The 17,387-nt window shown below is 38.4% G+C and overlaps 1 protein-coding gene across 1 annotated transcript in view; it reads right to left on the bottom strand.

The window, feature by feature from the left end:
* The window catches only part of CCSER1 (coiled-coil serine rich protein 1), a 466,722-nt gene extending 450,385 nt beyond the window's left edge, over positions 1-16,337 (bottom strand). The window contains exon 1 of the mRNA XM_045536844.1: positions 16,043-16,337. The gene's annotated coding sequence lies outside the window, so the exon portion shown is untranslated. The remainder of the gene's footprint in view (positions 1-16,042) is intronic.
* Positions 16,338-17,387: the final 1,050 nt, after the last annotated feature.

The raw sequence follows: 17,387 nt of genomic DNA, 5'->3' as shown, positions 1-17,387 counted from the left end.
ACACACTAGTAGTTCACAGATTATTTCAAGAAATCTATCAGCTCTTTCTTCATCTGTCAGTGTTACAGGAAAAATGCATCCTAAAACAATGTCTATGAGCACATGGAACAGCATAAAATGATAATCCTAGTCTTATTTTAAAATTTCATAATCTGTAAAATTTTATTTGTTTTTATTGCACATATTAGACAAACATGCTGTGTTTTCGCTCCAGAGTTTAAAAATTCCAAAGAATGAAGACACAGTAAAAGAAAAATTATAATTTTCATTACAAGACATTTCACAGGTAGAAAATGTATTAATATAGGCAAAACAATACAAAATCTATAAAATGATCTTTAAAAATGATTGCATATTCCTCTATAGTTTAGACATCTACAATCAGTTCCTATATACATAGATGTGAATTTAAAAAACAAAATCATTTTCAGTACAATACATATTGGAATGTTAAATACAGTGAGTCAGCCCAACCCTATGGACAATGTGAATCTAACAATGAATGCAGAGCATAAAACTGAAAAGCACACTGATATAACAATGAAATTTTATTTTAAAGGCAATAACATATGACAAAAAGGCAGACAGGATTACCATTATTTTTTTTTACCTTTCCTAGTTTTAGTTAATAATGTAACTCTTTAATTATTTAAGTATTATTTTGATTATGTAGCATTCCACAATCACTTAGTTGGAGTTACCCTATGCATAAAATACGATGTTATTTTGTTTGTTAAATTGGAAAAGTGCTCTACTTCTCTGAGATTTTGATTTGAAATCTAATTGGGGCCTATGAGATTAGAATATATTAAAGGTAAAAGGTAACACAAGAATAGGATTAGCATTTCAAATGTCATCTATTAAGCAAATAGAAATAAATTATTTGACTTTTTATAATATTACTTGATATCTGGAAGTTTATTGGCCATCAAACATTTCTTATCAAAACTAAACCATATTTAGCCAGAAAGCCTCTTTACTGAAATAAAAACAATAATGGTCTTAAAATGGTGTAGAAATACTACTCAGCAGTAATTCGTTAGACGGGTTTGATGGGTTTAGATATCTTTGGTTGGGTTTTAGAAAATTAGATAATAACCGTTTAATTATTGGATAATACAAAAAATATACAACTGACCAAAATGAATAAATGGAGCATCTGATTTCACAAAGAGGAAACTAAGCATTAGAATAAAATACTTTAAATGAAATTTTTCCATAGGTGTATTATTCGGCTATTACTACATAATCTAGTAAAATATACTGCTAGTCTGAATATCTGAAATTGGTTGCATGTAATTGTGGTATATAAAAAGTGTAAAATACTATGTGATCATTATTCTGTATTCTCTAAATAATATAAATCACCAAGGTCACATAGAATCCAGTTGGTATTTCATGTACGAAATAATGACTATATATGCTCTAATTACATTCCACTACTTTATCACTTTTATTTTTCCCCACTACTGAAAGAAAAGTTTACTCGGCTATTCACTAGGTACACTAAGTAAATCTGGTCCGCATTCACAACACCTCCAGGTAATTTATATCCAAGGCAGTGGCAGTGAAGCAATTGTTAAGAGTGGGTGGTGGGATGAATGTTACAATAGGTATATGTTCATCCACAGGTACTTGACTTAATGACGTTTCACTTAACATAATCTCGTCACCTACATGTCATATTTAATGGGAAACAAAGATATCATCCACAAGATTTGAGATTATAATTAATCCAATGAACAGTAAAAAGTTTTCATTCTACAATCCAGTTGCTCTGGCAAGAATCTGAACATCACCTAGCTGTAACTTAAACAGGCAAGGCCTGGGAGCAAGTCAGGAAAGCTATGAGCTATTCTAAAATAAAATTTCAAGATACAAAGCCAACTGTTGTGTTTTGGGAGAACAAACAATAGATGGAGTAACCCGACAAGTAGTTTATATCTTTCAGGCTTAAAAAAGATATCTTGCAGCTTGAGTGCTGAAGTGTAGCTTACGAGCACTGGGTACACAGACCAGGAAATGTGATGATAACAAAAGAGATGTGGACAGGAAAAAATGACTGATTCTAGCAAGCATATTCAAGATTCAGCTGTTAAAAAATAAATAACTAAAGGAAAATTAATTTATTCATTAATCCATTCATTCACCTAAAATATACTGACTACCTGACATTTCCATACATGTATATACAATATATATAACACATTTATAATGTACTTTAATGCCTGTATGTATGGCTTGCTAGGAAATGGAAACACAATGGTGGGAAAAAATAAACATGATCTCTACTCTCTCGGGGCTTACAGTCTAAGAAGGAAGAAAGATATTATTTAAATAATCTCATAAATAATTGTAAAATTACAGCTATCTTAACTGCTATGAAATAAAAGTGCACAGTGTATGCTGCTATGAGAGCTTAAAATAGCATGAAGAAGTGATGACTGAGTTGAGATATGAAGTTTGGGAAGAAATGGGTTAAATAAGACAGGAACAGGAAAGCATTACAGGCAAAGGGAAGAACATGCAAGAAAGTCAGTTACTTATTGTATTTCTTTCTCTCCTTCAACTGAGCTAGGAAATACAACTACCACCCTTTAGGATTTTTGCTTAGAGGGTCCAGTGTACAAAAAAGTAAGCCTTGCTCACCTTTCATACAATCAACATTAGTACTAGTGAGTGACACATAGTGGGTGTTGAATAAATATCAAGTGATATGAAGTGAATTTGTTGAATTACTGCTATTGCGATACAGGTGTTCTCTCATTCTAAAAAACTGAACAATAAATATAACAGAGATTATCTCAAAAAGATAGTTGTAGCAAAAATATTCAAAATATATGCAACTTATAACACAAAGTTCTAACCAAAAACATAACAATTTTTATAAGAATCATATACACCTAAAAGGACATATAAAATTCTTAAAGAAAATAATAATACACAAAATACATAAACATTTTCCTTTTAAAAAAAAAGGTGAGGATAGCTGTGGCTGTACAGATCGAGAAAAGCCATACAATAAGCTAAAATTGTGGCCTCACCACACCAGTAACAGGACATGGGGTAAATAAATGATATGATATCCCTCTATTAGTATACTTTGCATTCAGCTGTAGTTATTTGGTGAAGTTAAGTACAAATATGCTGGAGAAAAAAAATCACACATGAAACAACTTCCACATTTTACTAACATAATTCCCCTATTTACCCATCATGTAGGAGCTAATGCACATTACAGAAAAATGCTTTGTAGCAGAACAGACTCTACTTAATTGTCTGGTGCCAACTAGGTATTACTTACAACTCAGAGTGCTGCAAAGGAAACTCCCCAGGAGGGTTAAAGTCATCATGGAAGGTTTCATGAAGTTAGGCCTATAACAACAGCTGAGATTTGCATAAAACAGAAAGGATTAAACATGTATGATGGGTGTGCTCTGAGTTACATGACCTTAAGAAAATAGAAGATTTATGTTTGGATTAACAAAGCATGGCGAGCTTACAAAGGGCCTCAAAAGCCAAGCAGACGAGTCTATATTCATTGAATAAGAAAACAGAAACAAAACATAGTTTTGAAATATGAAAGTGTCATTAAAAACACCCATTAAGAGTTAATAAATAAAATATTTATTGTGCTACGCTACATAAATAAGACTATCAAAAAACATGACAGTCCACTTGTCAGACCTCTCTGAGTATATATATACTGAATCACCTTTGCACAGGTAAAATACAGATACAAATCCTTTAATGTGCTAAAATAAATGTATGCATAGCCAACATTGTCCAAATAAGGTTGACCTTCAGTAAGTACACCTTTCATAATCCAATTTTACATATGACTCATCTTTAGACTAATAAGCATAATAACTTGACATATTAACACTTGACATAAGTTTTTTTGGTTGCTCATGGGAAAAATGACACTTAATTGGCAAAGTTGAAAAATGCACATTTTCATTCCACAAATTTATTTACCATACAGGTATCTAATATATCATTTGTGGTTCTTACACTAGAGTTAACACACTTAGAAGATATGGCCTCTGTCATTTTCTTCAAATTATTCATTTGCATAGCATTCTCTCTTACACATACCACATGCTTAATAAATGAATAAAGAACAAACGAATGATGACTTGTGTCTACAGATGCCAATAACTGACCAATGCTAAAATATCTCCGGCCAAAGGAAAAATATGTATACACCTACATATCAGGTAAACCAGAAAGGGTTTGTTAATATATTACCCTTCACCCCCGGGATGGTTAATTTTATGTGTCAACTTGGCCAGGCTATGGTGCCAAGTTCTTTGACAAAACATGGCTCTAGATATTGCTGTGAAAATATTCTGTAGATGTGATTAATATCTATAATCCTTTAAGTAAAACAGATTGGCCTTGATAATGTTGCTGATTCTCATCCAATCAGTTGAAGGCCTCAAGAACATAAACTGAAGTTTCCTGGAGAAGAAGGTATTCTGTATCAAGACTGTAACATAAAAATCCTGCCTGAGTTCCATCCTGCCAGTCAGCTCCAAAGACTTCAGCCATGCTAGCCAGTTCCTTAACATAAATCTTTTGATAGGTAGATAGATTATATATATTAATACACACACACACACACATGCATTTATCTCCTATTGATTCTGTTTCTCTCGATAACACTAACGCCTAACCCTTCCCCCTAAAAAAAATACGCTAAAACTACCTACATTATTAGAAAAAAGTTATACAAGAGAGATTTAATGATAAGAAATCAATTACTATATACATGTGTATGTTTGTACAGACACACATGTAACAAAGATTGATACAAGTTTGACTTAGTGTCAAAAAACATTCCAGGAAAAATTTTTAATTCAATAATACATACTGGTTTTTTATGGGGGTGTGAACTACATTACTTTCTTCTTTCACAGACGATTTACACAGGCATACAATGTACCAACATCACTGGTGACAGAAGGTCTTACATGTAAATAAAAGATTTTTTTTTATGACGACATAGTCCCTTTATGGCCACGTTGGAAATTCAGGGCCATGATATGTGTGCGAAGTGGAGTGCTGGAAACAACCACACTCACTCTGTGTGGCAAGCTAGCAAGTCAAAAATGTGGCTGCAAGAAGAAACAAAAAGAAGTCCACCAACTTCCATCCTCACTAAAGACCATGATTATATAGGTTCTGCAACCAGGAAATAAATTCCAAGCTTCAGAAGGACAGGAAACATACCTGTCTCATTAACCAATATATACAAGGCTTAGTAACATTTGTGGGCTGAATGAAAGAATTCTGCCAGTCTTACATGAACTCAGATTTGTGAACATTTCAAAATGTGAATCTGGGCTGTAAGAAGTAGGAGAAAATGACATATTCCAGAGGCCTTCGAAAGTGAATGTGGAAGTGGATGTTCCTGATTCCGGTTTGAGGAAGTAACAAAACAGACTCTTCCTTTGACCTCCGTTTGCCAAATAAGCCTACGTCACTGCTTCTTGCTTCCTTAGACCTCACTAATCCCCAAATGCATGTGTTTTAAATGCCACAGTTCCTCCAGTCTTTTCATTTTGCTTTAAGACTTTTAGACATTATAGGTTATGCAGTTCCAAATTAAGAATAAATTTTCAGCCTATTAAATAGGCAGGTGACACTTGGACAAAATCCAAGTCATTCTTAAGCAGTGGTGCATTTATTCATTCATTTCTCACTTACTGAGGATCTTCATGTCTCTGATTTAGATCAGCTGGTAGAGAAAGAAAGTAAAATTTAAAAAATCCCTGCCCTTATAGAGTTCACAATCTAGTGGGCAAGAAGTACAAAAAAGTAGTGAATAATGATTCTTTAAATGGAGATTCGATAGTGATATACACAGGCTGTTACTGGAAATCAGAACAGGCTTCTTGCATGAGATTGAGCTGGGCTTCAAATTTACCTTTGAATGGAGCCTTGAAGGACCCACTCAAATAAACCAAATGATGGTAGGTTAATAACTCCAAGTAAGTGATGTAGCATCTGCAACAGCGACTCTCAGATTAACAGAAAAACAATATATTTTGCACTTTTGCAAGAGAGGGCAACAGGATTTAGTACCCTGGATAGCTCCCTGGTATCAAAGTGACTGTACAGACTGAGGGATTAGAGGATCTCCAGAATTTCAAATTTGCCAATCCGTTTTATATTCAAAGTAAAATCCTTTGGCTTCTAACATATCTCATCCATTTATTTCCTGCATTAGACTTCTGAGGCTGCTTTCTGTATCAGCATTTAATGAACCTGGCTCTCCTCAGAAACATTCTGGGAGGCAATTCCTTGCTTTTCTTCTCTGGATAGTTAGCACTCTGGGGTCTTTATCCCCTCTGTGTTCCAAGCAGGCCTTGGGCTTCATATTATCCTGTCCCTGTAATCAACTTACACCTTCCCACTCCAGGGTCCTTCACCCTTCTAGAAACAGCACTGCTGTTGACGAAGAAGTTATCTCCCCAACACCACTATATTTACACCTTGACGTACACTGCAAGAAATACCTCAAAGTCAATTTTAGTCATAATGTTGCTATTAATAAAAGTTTACATACTTGTATGCAATGTGAAATGTTTTCTTCAATGGCTCAATTTCGTAATCTATACTTAATTTTTAAAATTAATCTTAGAAGAGTTACATTCTAATTTTTACAGAACTCATTTATTAATGAATACTTTTAGTATTCTTCAGTCTATTGCATATGAGTACAATATTAAAAATAAAAAAACAACTATTCTTGAGCTATCTATCTAATAGGTAACATTCCTTTGAAAATTTATGAATCTTAATGTAAAATACATGGAAACTTTACCTACAATAAGTTACTCTTAGTCTGCATTTCTAAGATTCAATTTGAGTTTGGTTTAGAGGTATTTTCTTCCTTTTCCTAACCTTCTCATCTGATGTTTCTGGGATGTTTTCCTCCCTTCAAGCTTTTCCTAAATGTCTTGAAAAATATTGTATACTATAAAGGTGCACTCAATACATTTCATATATTCATACTTAATGTGCTGCTAATTTATATATCTGAAATAAACAAAACTAAACAAACATAAAAATAATTTTCTAAAGGAATAATTGCCTAGAATGTTAATGCTTACGTCTGCATTTATTTTTGCCATGCCTCTAATTCATGTTTGGTTTGGTTTTATTTGGAAATTTGATAAAGGTTATAGCACACTGTTTGCCATTATTGCAAAAAACAACCATCTCCCAACACACCCAGTAAAAACTCATTAAGAGAATCACAATACTTAACTATTTCCAAGAAAGAGCTAACTTCAGTGAACAGGTACGTAAATATGACAACTTAGTCTGAATTTGGTTAATAAGGAAAATATATCACTGATACTCCCATTAAAATTGAATTAAGGTAGTACAATTGCCTTAACAAACACTCCTTGAGCACAGGAATAGTGCTAAGTTTCATTAATAAATGGGGAAAATTAGAGAAGGCACCTCACTGTCTGGAATGTATTTCTTCGGCTGTTCTACATTCTAAACATACAATATTCAAATAACATTATGAAGTCTAGTGCAGAAGAGCCAGATCATCTTGAAATTAATAAATGACCAGAAAAAGAGAAATAGGCAAATTCTAAAGAATTCATACGCACATTGTGCACATATTTGTATACACGTATCACATCTGGGCATCAAACAAGACATAGAACAACATGTATTTCATTTATTGCAGATTAAGCTGTTCAGCAAACAAAAGTTATCTATAATTTATACTTTAAGATTAGATAAATAGGAGATTCATTTTTTTTTGAAACTGATTGACTTATTTGTAACAAACATTTACATAATGTTTGTTGTCAATGATGATGAATGAGTAGCTCTATAGTGGGACACAGCCAAGTAAGGAAAGGTTAGATGCAGCAAAATAAGGCAGTCTGGTGATCATCATAATCTGGTACTAGACTTACACTGTGGTCCAGAAAGCACTATAGAGGCACAGCTGTGAAAACTCCCAAGAAGTTCGATCAGCCTGAGCATTTGGGGGCAGGGCAATATGCCATAAGTAGTTGGTATCATGGAAGTCCAAGAGTGAGGATTAAAATGAAGCATACCTCTAACAGCTGGCAATGTTTAGAGATCCAGAAAAGTAGTTGTTATTTTGGGGAGTCTGCTAGCAGATAAAATGGCTCAGGAAATGAGATGGTTTCAGAGGTAGGATCCCAGTCTTTAAAGAAATATAGAAAACTCTGTCAAAAGAAAGGCCTTGGTGGGCTGGGTGCAGTGGCTCCTATCTGTAATCCTAGCACTCTGGGGGGCCAATGTGGGAGGATCACTTAAGCCTAGGAGTTCAAGACCAGCTCGGGTAACCTAGTTAGATGTCTTAAAAAAAAAAGAAAAAGAAAAAAGAAAGGCCTTGCTCAAATGCTGGGAGAAATGTTGAGATTGAGTTATTTATTAATATACAAGAGAAAATATTAGATAAGAAACCAGTTCAATTATATAAGCAAGAAGCCTAATTACTAGAATTATGCTATATTACAGCTGACTATTGAAGGTTGCTTGTGCTGTGCTAGAAACCAGTCAATCTTCCCACCACGTAAAAGGAATGCTCCTGAATCAGCAGCATGGCTGACACTCAAGTTTATGATTCAATAGTCCCAATAACAGAAACAGACTTTCACAAAAGCTACAAAATAGGCCAGAAGTGAAACACTTAGTTTAAAAAGAAGGCCGGGCGCGGTGGCTCATGCCTGTAATCCTAGCACTCTGGGAGGCCGAGGCGGGTGGATCGCTTGAGGTCAGGAGTTCGAGACCAGCCTGAGCAAGAATGAGACCCCGTCTCTACTAAAAATAGAAATAAATTATCTGGCCAACTAAAAATATATATACAAAAAAAAAAAATTAGCCGGGCATGGTGGCGCATGTCTGTAGTCCCAGCTACTCAGGAGGCTGAGGCAGGAGGATCGCTCGAGCCCAGGAGTTTGAGGTTGCTGTGAGCTAGGCTGACGCCACGGCACTCACTCTAGCCCGGGCAACAGAGTGAGACTCTGTCTCAAAAAAAAAAAAAAGAAAGAAATTGTTTTTTTCTCCTTGATATTATGCACCTAATTTTATTCATGTTAGTGACTGATTTAAATGTATTGTAAAATATATAATGTTATACAATTAGTCTAGTCAAGGGCTTCACAATAACCAAATTTAACTCTCTGTCCATGGACTTTTAAGAAATCAGCCTGTAGATATTTCCCTTGCTACAAACATTCAAACGTTGAGTAATCCTACATTTAAATAGATGAAGTAAAGATTGTAAGTCAATAGAAACTAAATTAAGTTTGATAGTACACATGGACATGTTTCCTTTTCATGGGAAGAAAGCTGGATTCACAGCTTACACCTAACACCAACTTTTTTTTGAGCAAGGGGCTCAAAGCTCTTTGGGAACCCTTCCAAAAGATAAGCTGCATATCTCCAAATATGTAGTAGAATATCTAATGTTTGAGCATTCTTTGTACATAAAGGCATGCATTTGCAAAATTATACTTGGCTATGTCTTAAATTCTTATTACAGAATTGAGAGATTCTGACAAGATGGGGTAAGAGAACTGTGACTGAAGGGTACTGAGGGTATACAGTATCAGTACTGGAAATGAAAACATGGAAGTATCAGCCTTGCAAGTCTTCCATTACCTATTCCAATGACCCAAGAAGCAACAGCAGCATCATTGAAGATGATGGCAAAGGAGAAGCAATGCATAGATATTGCCACTAGGCCCTGAGCTAAATTAGGAATAAAGAGAAGACATATACTCCTCTTTCAAACTTTCTCTGCCTACTGGATTCATAATTTTTGCACCATTGTAATAAAAAAATTTACAATGTTTGGTCTAGACAGACCATAGAACAGAGACTCAGTTTCTTCATCTTTTTTTTTGACTCTGTTGCCCAGGCTAGAGTGCCGTGGCATCAGCCTAGCTCACAGCGACCTCAAACTCCTGGGCTCAAGCAATCCTCCTGCCTCAGCCTCCCGAGTAGCTGGGACTACAGGCATGTACCACTATGCCTGGCTAATTTTTTCTATATATATATGTGTTTTTAGCTGTCTGTATAATTTCTTTTCTATTTTTAGTAGAGACGGGGTCTCGCTCTTGCTCAGGCTGGTCTCGAACTCCTGAGCTCAAACAATCCGCCCGCCTCGGCCTCCCAGAGTGCTAGGATTACAGGTGTGAGCCACTGCACCTGGCCTCTTCATCTTTAATATACACACAACACCAACTTTATAATGTTAGAAGAACTACATGGCATAACATATATGAAGTGCTTATCATGTAAGATGTGTTCAGCACATTATAGCCATTGCTATTGTTGTTAATAAAATAATATATCATTTGTAACATAGAAAAAATACTTATGTTTACAAATATTCTAGGAATCCCTTTAATTTTAAAGCTTTAACTTAAAATGTTTTTCTCCGGAAAAAATAAAAAATCCTTAGAATGAAGGCATAGATGCTTAGTCATTTATCTATACATTTATTTAAGTAGTATTTATCTAATCTAATGTAATACATGCTGGGTACTGCTAACCCTGATGAAGCAATATTGAACCAATCACACAAATACATTTAAAATTAAAATTTCAATAAGTACCACAAGGCAGAGGAATACGGAACTAAAACTGCATATAATAGGGCAACTGATATAGCAAAGGCAGCCAGTAAAGCTATCCTTAGGGAAGTGAAGACTGAATTCATACCTGAAACAGAGAAGCAAGGTTTGGGGGAAGAAGCAGAGGGATAGTGGTAGTAAAAGAGGCACAGAATGTGAACACATTTTCTGTAATCTTGAAAGATGTAGAGCTGTGATCTAAAATGTATTTCAGCAGTTAGACTTTGAGAACATTCCACATGTGTGATGCTATTATTATACAGTTAAAATAACTGTAAACTTATACAGAAAAAGATGACTATTACATGCCAAGACCAAAAACAACACATAAAAGTCAACAAGACTAAACAGAAAATGGTCAACTTTTATTTTAATGCACTAATATATTCCATATTCCTATATAAATGACTACCAATCAGGTCCAGCTTGGGGTCATTACTGCCCAGTTAAATTCTCATGTATTCCCTCCCCAACCAACAGCAATTGTGTGCAACAGAATTGAAAACTCACTTAAAATGTGGTCAAAAAACACAGTTAAGGTGAAAATCTTTTGATAGAGAGTGTAATATTTTCCAAGACTAAATAGTTAAACCTAAGTTTACTACCAGTTGAGGAAAGTACTTAGATACAAAACAGAAGAAGGCACAGCCTTCAAATATCACTCTAAAATACTTTAGGTCAGAGGTTCTTTAACTTTATAGAGTACATAAGAATCACATAGAAGCTGGGTGTGGTGACTCACGCCTATAATCCTAGCAATCTAGGAGGCCAAGAATCACTTGAATTCAGGTGTTCAAGACCAGCCTGAGCAAGATCAAGACCCCATATCTACAAAAAATAGAAAAATTAGCCAGGCATCATCGTATGCACCTACAGTCCCAGCTACTCCAGAGGCTGAGGCAGGAGGATCGCTTGAGCCCAGGAGTTTGAGGTTGCTGTGAGCTGTGATGATGCCACTGCACTCTACCCAGGGCAACAGAGTAAGACTCTGTCTCAAAAAAAAAAAGAAAAAGAAAAAGAAAAAAGAAATCACCACCCCAGAGTTTTTGATTCATTCCATGGTTGGGCTCCAGATCTGGCATTTTAACAAGTTCACAGGTGCTACTGTTGCTGCTCTGAGAACCACTGCTCTGGGTTAAGTATTTGCCATTAAGTAACAAAATGTTTCCTTGTAAAATACCTTTGGATTGTACTTAGTATCAAAGCACAGTTAAAAACTTTAAAAATTTTAATTACTTTAACTAAAATTTTTAAATTGTTAATACAATGTAAAGCAAAACCAAAAGCCATATTTTAAGTAAATCTAGAGGTAGCGCCAGGAATTTGGCCAAACAACTTCATTTGTCAATGATTTAAGCACAAATCTTTTAACAATTTTTAATATCATATCGAAGACCCCAGTAAACATTTCTGACCACCACATTTTTTTTTTAATTTAGCCAACATGGAAACAACTTGAAATGCAATACAGTCGTCTAAAATAAGACTGATAACAATATCTTGGTACTGCACCAATTGCAGTTTAAAACAGTCAGCTTTACATTTTCGTATTTAGTTTAAGCTTCATAGTGAAACGTTTCTTTTGTGATAGTGTTTTTTCCTCAATCTCCTCATCTTTTCTCACTTCTTCTCCCACCGCAGACTCCATGTTTTATTGTTAACTGACACTGTTGCATAGTGAAGATATTACTGCAGACAGAAGTGCATGTCCTCAATATAAAGCAAACAGATTTTGTCACTACCCAATAGGGAAATCATACAGACACCGTCAGTCATACAGTAGGCGAGTTTACATTATCAAAATGATACACCTGTGACACATAGGCAAAAACCAAACTCAAAAGGGACCAATTAACAGATAGGCTGGTTTGTACCCTGACTGCATTGGAAATCATTCCATTCTTGCAGGAATATGAAATGGGTGCCTTAATAGCTTTTCACTTTTGTAATAACTCTTATCTATTCACTGTCAACAAAATATATGTATGAAAATATTTTAATTCTACTGATCTGAAAGAATTCCATTTGGTTATTTATTGGAAGTCATATCTAATATTTGTACAATTTCTGTACTGTCACCATAACATACTTCTGGGGTGTCATATTGAATAGACAGGCTTAAAGTCAATTCAGGTATTTTCCCTTTTGCTATTGAAATCAAGAAATACATTTTAAACAGTGATTTAAGCACAAGTTTTGTGCTTGTCCAAAAACAAATAACAAGTATACATACAAAAAAAAATAAGTTTAGGATACTTAGAGACAGGTCATGCTCTTATTATTAATACAAGCTACTTATCAGAAGATAGTTAAAATACACTTAAAATTTTTGCTACAATTCTAAAAAGCTCCCCACTAGTCCAGTATCATAGCTCTATATTCATGGCAAATAATTTAAGGATAGATGAACTATTATGTGGATGCACACAATAAATAAAATAAAATCTAATCTATTATATCTAATAAATCTAGCAGCTTTAAAATAAAAATTTAATCGAAGACATTTAATGGGTTACACATTTTATATGAAGAATAAAATGTTAAGCATTCAATGAGTGTTTGAATGCTGAATTAATACTGTTGTTGTTTTACATGTTACCCTACTTCTTTAGAGCAAACATAAAAAGGTTTGATTAAGGAAGTACCCAAAACACCTTGCTGTAAAGAGATTGCACATGCACCATCTTGTTATTAATACCAAACTCAACACCTTAGTGTGATATGCCTATATTTAAATATTTAGAGTACATATTCTCTATAAGTACTCTATTGTACTATTATAGTAGTACAAGTACATACTGTTTATTAAAAGGCAATATGAAGTTAAAGATTTGTCTTCTCAGGTGCAAAAATACTGACAATGAACTCCAAGAATAGAATGTACAGAATGATAAACATCAAAACCAGACCCACCCTGCACTCTGTACAATAATACCTCAATCTATTTCAAAACAAACTTATCTTCCCTTATGTCTTCTTTTCTATGATTCCAGGAGATTTGCACCTTGTATTTTGTATTTCTTCTTACCCACAAACTAATAATCTACTAATCCTACTTATTCTTTAAGATCAAGACCAAGCCAGTCTTACCTACCCCTGAAGCCTTTTCAAACAAAATCCAGTAGGAAACGTTAACTGTCAAGCTCTGAACTCCCGTAGTACTAGACCTGTAATCTTTCATTGTCATGGGTTGTTAACTCTATGTTCAAGTATGAGCATCAGATTCCTCTCAACTGGCAAGTAAGTTCTTGAAAATAGGGAACGAGGGAATCTCATGTTCCTCCACAATGTCTAGACAGTACTTTGCACATGATAGACCTTTTATTATGAACATTGTGATGAGTAATGACATTCAGTACAAAGTTGAATAACTATTATTGTAAAAATATAAATTTTTCATTTTCTACTTCATGAGTTTGATGTAAACTAACATTCTATGGTATGATATTTTTAAATAATAAATAGTTGCTGATTTGCTGACAGCGTTAAAGAACAAAATACTCATAAATATGACTTTAAACAATTGCAGTGTTATTGTCCATCGGTTACATTTTTTAATTCCCCATTATCTCTACATTCTAATGAATGGGGTTCTCCATCTAAGTTCTAAGCTAACATAAAAAGCTGCACATGAGCTAATGTTGAAAATGTATTTTAAACAAATATGAATCTAACTAAATCATAAGATCAAATACTTAACTCCACTTTGCCTCTCAAATGAACATGACTGTTAAGGAAACTGTGTTCAAGTTGGAGGAAAAACTGTTTGTTTTGATCAAAATAAGGAACTTCTTAATAACAAATGAAGAAAAATTACTCTGACCATAGGTTGACCAGTTTTCTTTCTTCTCTGTGAGATTATTGAAAGTAGTTACAACATGGAATTTTAATGCCTTAAAAACATTGTGTTGGTAGGCGCTTACAGACATCTCCTTAAAAGATTAAGGACACTATTCTACTATCACAACCCAGGCATCAGTTCTATAAAAGCACAAGTGGCTACTTTTAAGGACAAACATTAATTTGCACCATCCCTCGTCATCTCGAAGCTTCAAGTTATGTCTTTGGAATTTGTACCTGTTACAAAGTGAACAAAAAGGCAAACCAAAACAAATTACGCTGTAACCTAGATTAACAGTGTTTTAGGTCTTTTCTTGATAACCAGTTTTTAAAGAATCAGTAGTAACAGACCCACCTAGGTGCCTTCTTCTCTGTCCTCCCCAAGCCTTTTAATAAAACCAGCTTTAAATTATGTGTGTACATTATTTTTAACAGCAGGGGGGAGGGAGAAAGGGAGACTTGTGTGTCATATTTCAGTAGGAAGGTATTCAAGTGTAAAGATTTCAAAAATGAAAGCAGTGGAAACCAAGTAGGTATTTCCTGCCTTGTGAGTCCTGTTGAGGCCCCGAAGAGGTAAGAGGAATGGAAAAATGGGGCCATAATAGCGTTAAAAAGCAAGGAATGTGTAACTTCTACGAAGCATTTTCTTTCCTACTTGTAACCATAAGAGTGATTTTCTCACTTCATCTCCTATTCCAGGTTCCACGCGAGGGGAGGAAAAAACTGAATTGCTTCGAAATTCCGAGAGGGAGGACAGCGGAAAGAGAGCGCGCGCGCAGCTCAGGACGCACCGAGGGAAACCCCCAGAAATCTCACAACTCTTTGCCATAAATAGCCTTTCTTCATCTCACTCTGGACGCCTCCTCCTCTGCATCAGCAAGGCTCAGCCTCCACGCACAGCGAAGCACCATTCACAAATCCCTCCGTCACCCCTGCCCCTTGCGGGCACCGTGTGTACGAATCCCCGGGACACGGGCCAAACGGGGACGGGGACACAGGGGCCGCCTGCGGTTTCGGCTCCGGGCTGACTTTCTGCTCAGGTGACCCCACGCGCCGATGGGTCCCGAGCGCGATCACACGCACACACACACCCCTGGAGCCCTTGCCGCGCCACCACAAAGCGGTGTGTTCACTCCATGTCGCCGCTGTCCCCGCTGCCTCGGGCTGAGGTCTCGCTCCCGAGCCGGGAAGCCGGCGCCGGAGGACAGGCAGCGGGAGGCGACAGGCGGTCCCGGCCCGGGCACTGCGGCTCATCCGCGGCCGCGGGGCATCCACCGCACAGGGACGCGGAGCAAATGGCCACGCAGAGCACCGGGAGCCCCTCCGCGCCCCTCCGCGCCCCGCCCGCCAGGCCGGGTCCTCGCGCCGAGCACGCCGGGCCCACGGCCGGCGCCCCGGGGCCTGGGCGGGGGCCGCTCGCGCGCGGCCCGGGCACGGCGCGGTCCCTGCCGGGCGGTCCCCCCCCGCGCCCGCCGGGGGGCCGGGCCGGGCGCAGCGGCGACGCGACGCGCGCGACCCCCCGCCGGGCGCGGGGGCCCGGGGGGCGTTACTACCTGGAGGGTTCCGCGCCGCTCGCGAAGGCTCCTCGCGGGCACTCGGGGACTCGCGTCTTCGGGGCACGGGGGTGTCCCTCCTGGTCCCCGCCTCCGCCCCCCTCCCCGTCGTGGCTCCGTCTCTCCACGCCCGGTCGCAGAGGCGAGCTGCGTTATTTAACAATCCTGCTGCTCCCGCCTGCGCCAGCAGAGCGGCTCTGCCGGAGCCGCCGCGTCCCGGTCAGTCATGCTGAGGGGAGAGAGGGAGGCGCGTCGGCGACAGGTCCGCGACTCGCTGTGGTGAGAAGCCGAGCGAGGGGAGGGCCGAGGAGCGACGCGGGGAGGCGCTTCCGAGGGTGTGAGGGCGCGGGAGCCGCCTCCCCGGCAGGCCGCGCTCCCGGGCTGTGAGGCGGGCGGGGCCGAGCGCGGCCTTTATAGGGGGCGGGGCGGGGCGGGGCGGCTACCGCGCTCGCTGCCTCGGGCCGTAGCGCGCGCTCCCCGGCGCTGACCCGCGGCTGAGTTTTCATTTCAGGGGACGCAGTTGTGCACCGCGCTGACTGGGCTTTCCGGGCCCACCCTTGCTCGCGCGTCGCCTCCAAGTGCGTTGGCAGGTCGAGAGAACGGGGCGAGTCTGAAGAGAAGCGAAGGGACCGCGGGTTGCTTTGGGGATGCACCGTGTGTCTCTCCTCTCCGAGCCTGCGATGCCGTCTCCCTGCCCTTCCAGCTCCCGGGGAGGAAATCGTGAGGTTCTTTCTCCGCTCCTCCTTCTCACCGACTCAGTTCACCTCTGGACAAGTCTCTTCCTTCCACGGGAGCCCGGAGGGAAACCTGGCTGCTTTTCTTTAAGCAGGTCACGCCTCCCAGGAACCATTGGCAGCAGTCAGTTCTTCCGTAGGATAATGGAAGCATTGCGACTGTGACCAAGAGTGGAACTTGTGTTCCTGCACGCAAGGTCCTACACAATACAGGCGTTACAAACACGACCAGCTACCAAGTTGACATCATTTGACTGATGGCCCCTCCCCCCGGGGAAAATTTGCCAGTTTAGAGATCGAAAGGACTTCTGATGCATGGTGCTGTTGCTTACATTATTTTTGCTTGATCCTCTCAGACCCTTGCACTGCCTCATTTCCTTTCAGGTTTGCACTGGGTCCTGAACTCTTTCCCATCCATCCCCTTCTTTATCCCTACCCCTGTATATTTAGGCCTTTAGCAGACAGTACGACAAATGGAGTGCCTTTAACTCTGTTTTTGTGTGTGTACACACCATTTTTTAAACCCATTCTGGTAGAATATAGGACAATTTCTAGGTAGATAATGCATCCCCAAAGTTAAGTTTGTACACCTGACTTCACCTGCCCTTATC

This window comes from Lemur catta, chromosome 24 (assembly GCF_020740605.2).
Source record: "Lemur catta isolate mLemCat1 chromosome 24, mLemCat1.pri, whole genome shotgun sequence".
Taxonomy (NCBI): Eukaryota; Metazoa; Chordata; class Mammalia; order Primates; family Lemuridae; genus Lemur; species Lemur catta.
Note: the sequence above shows the minus strand (reverse complement) of the source record. Positions and strands in the feature narration are given on the sequence as shown.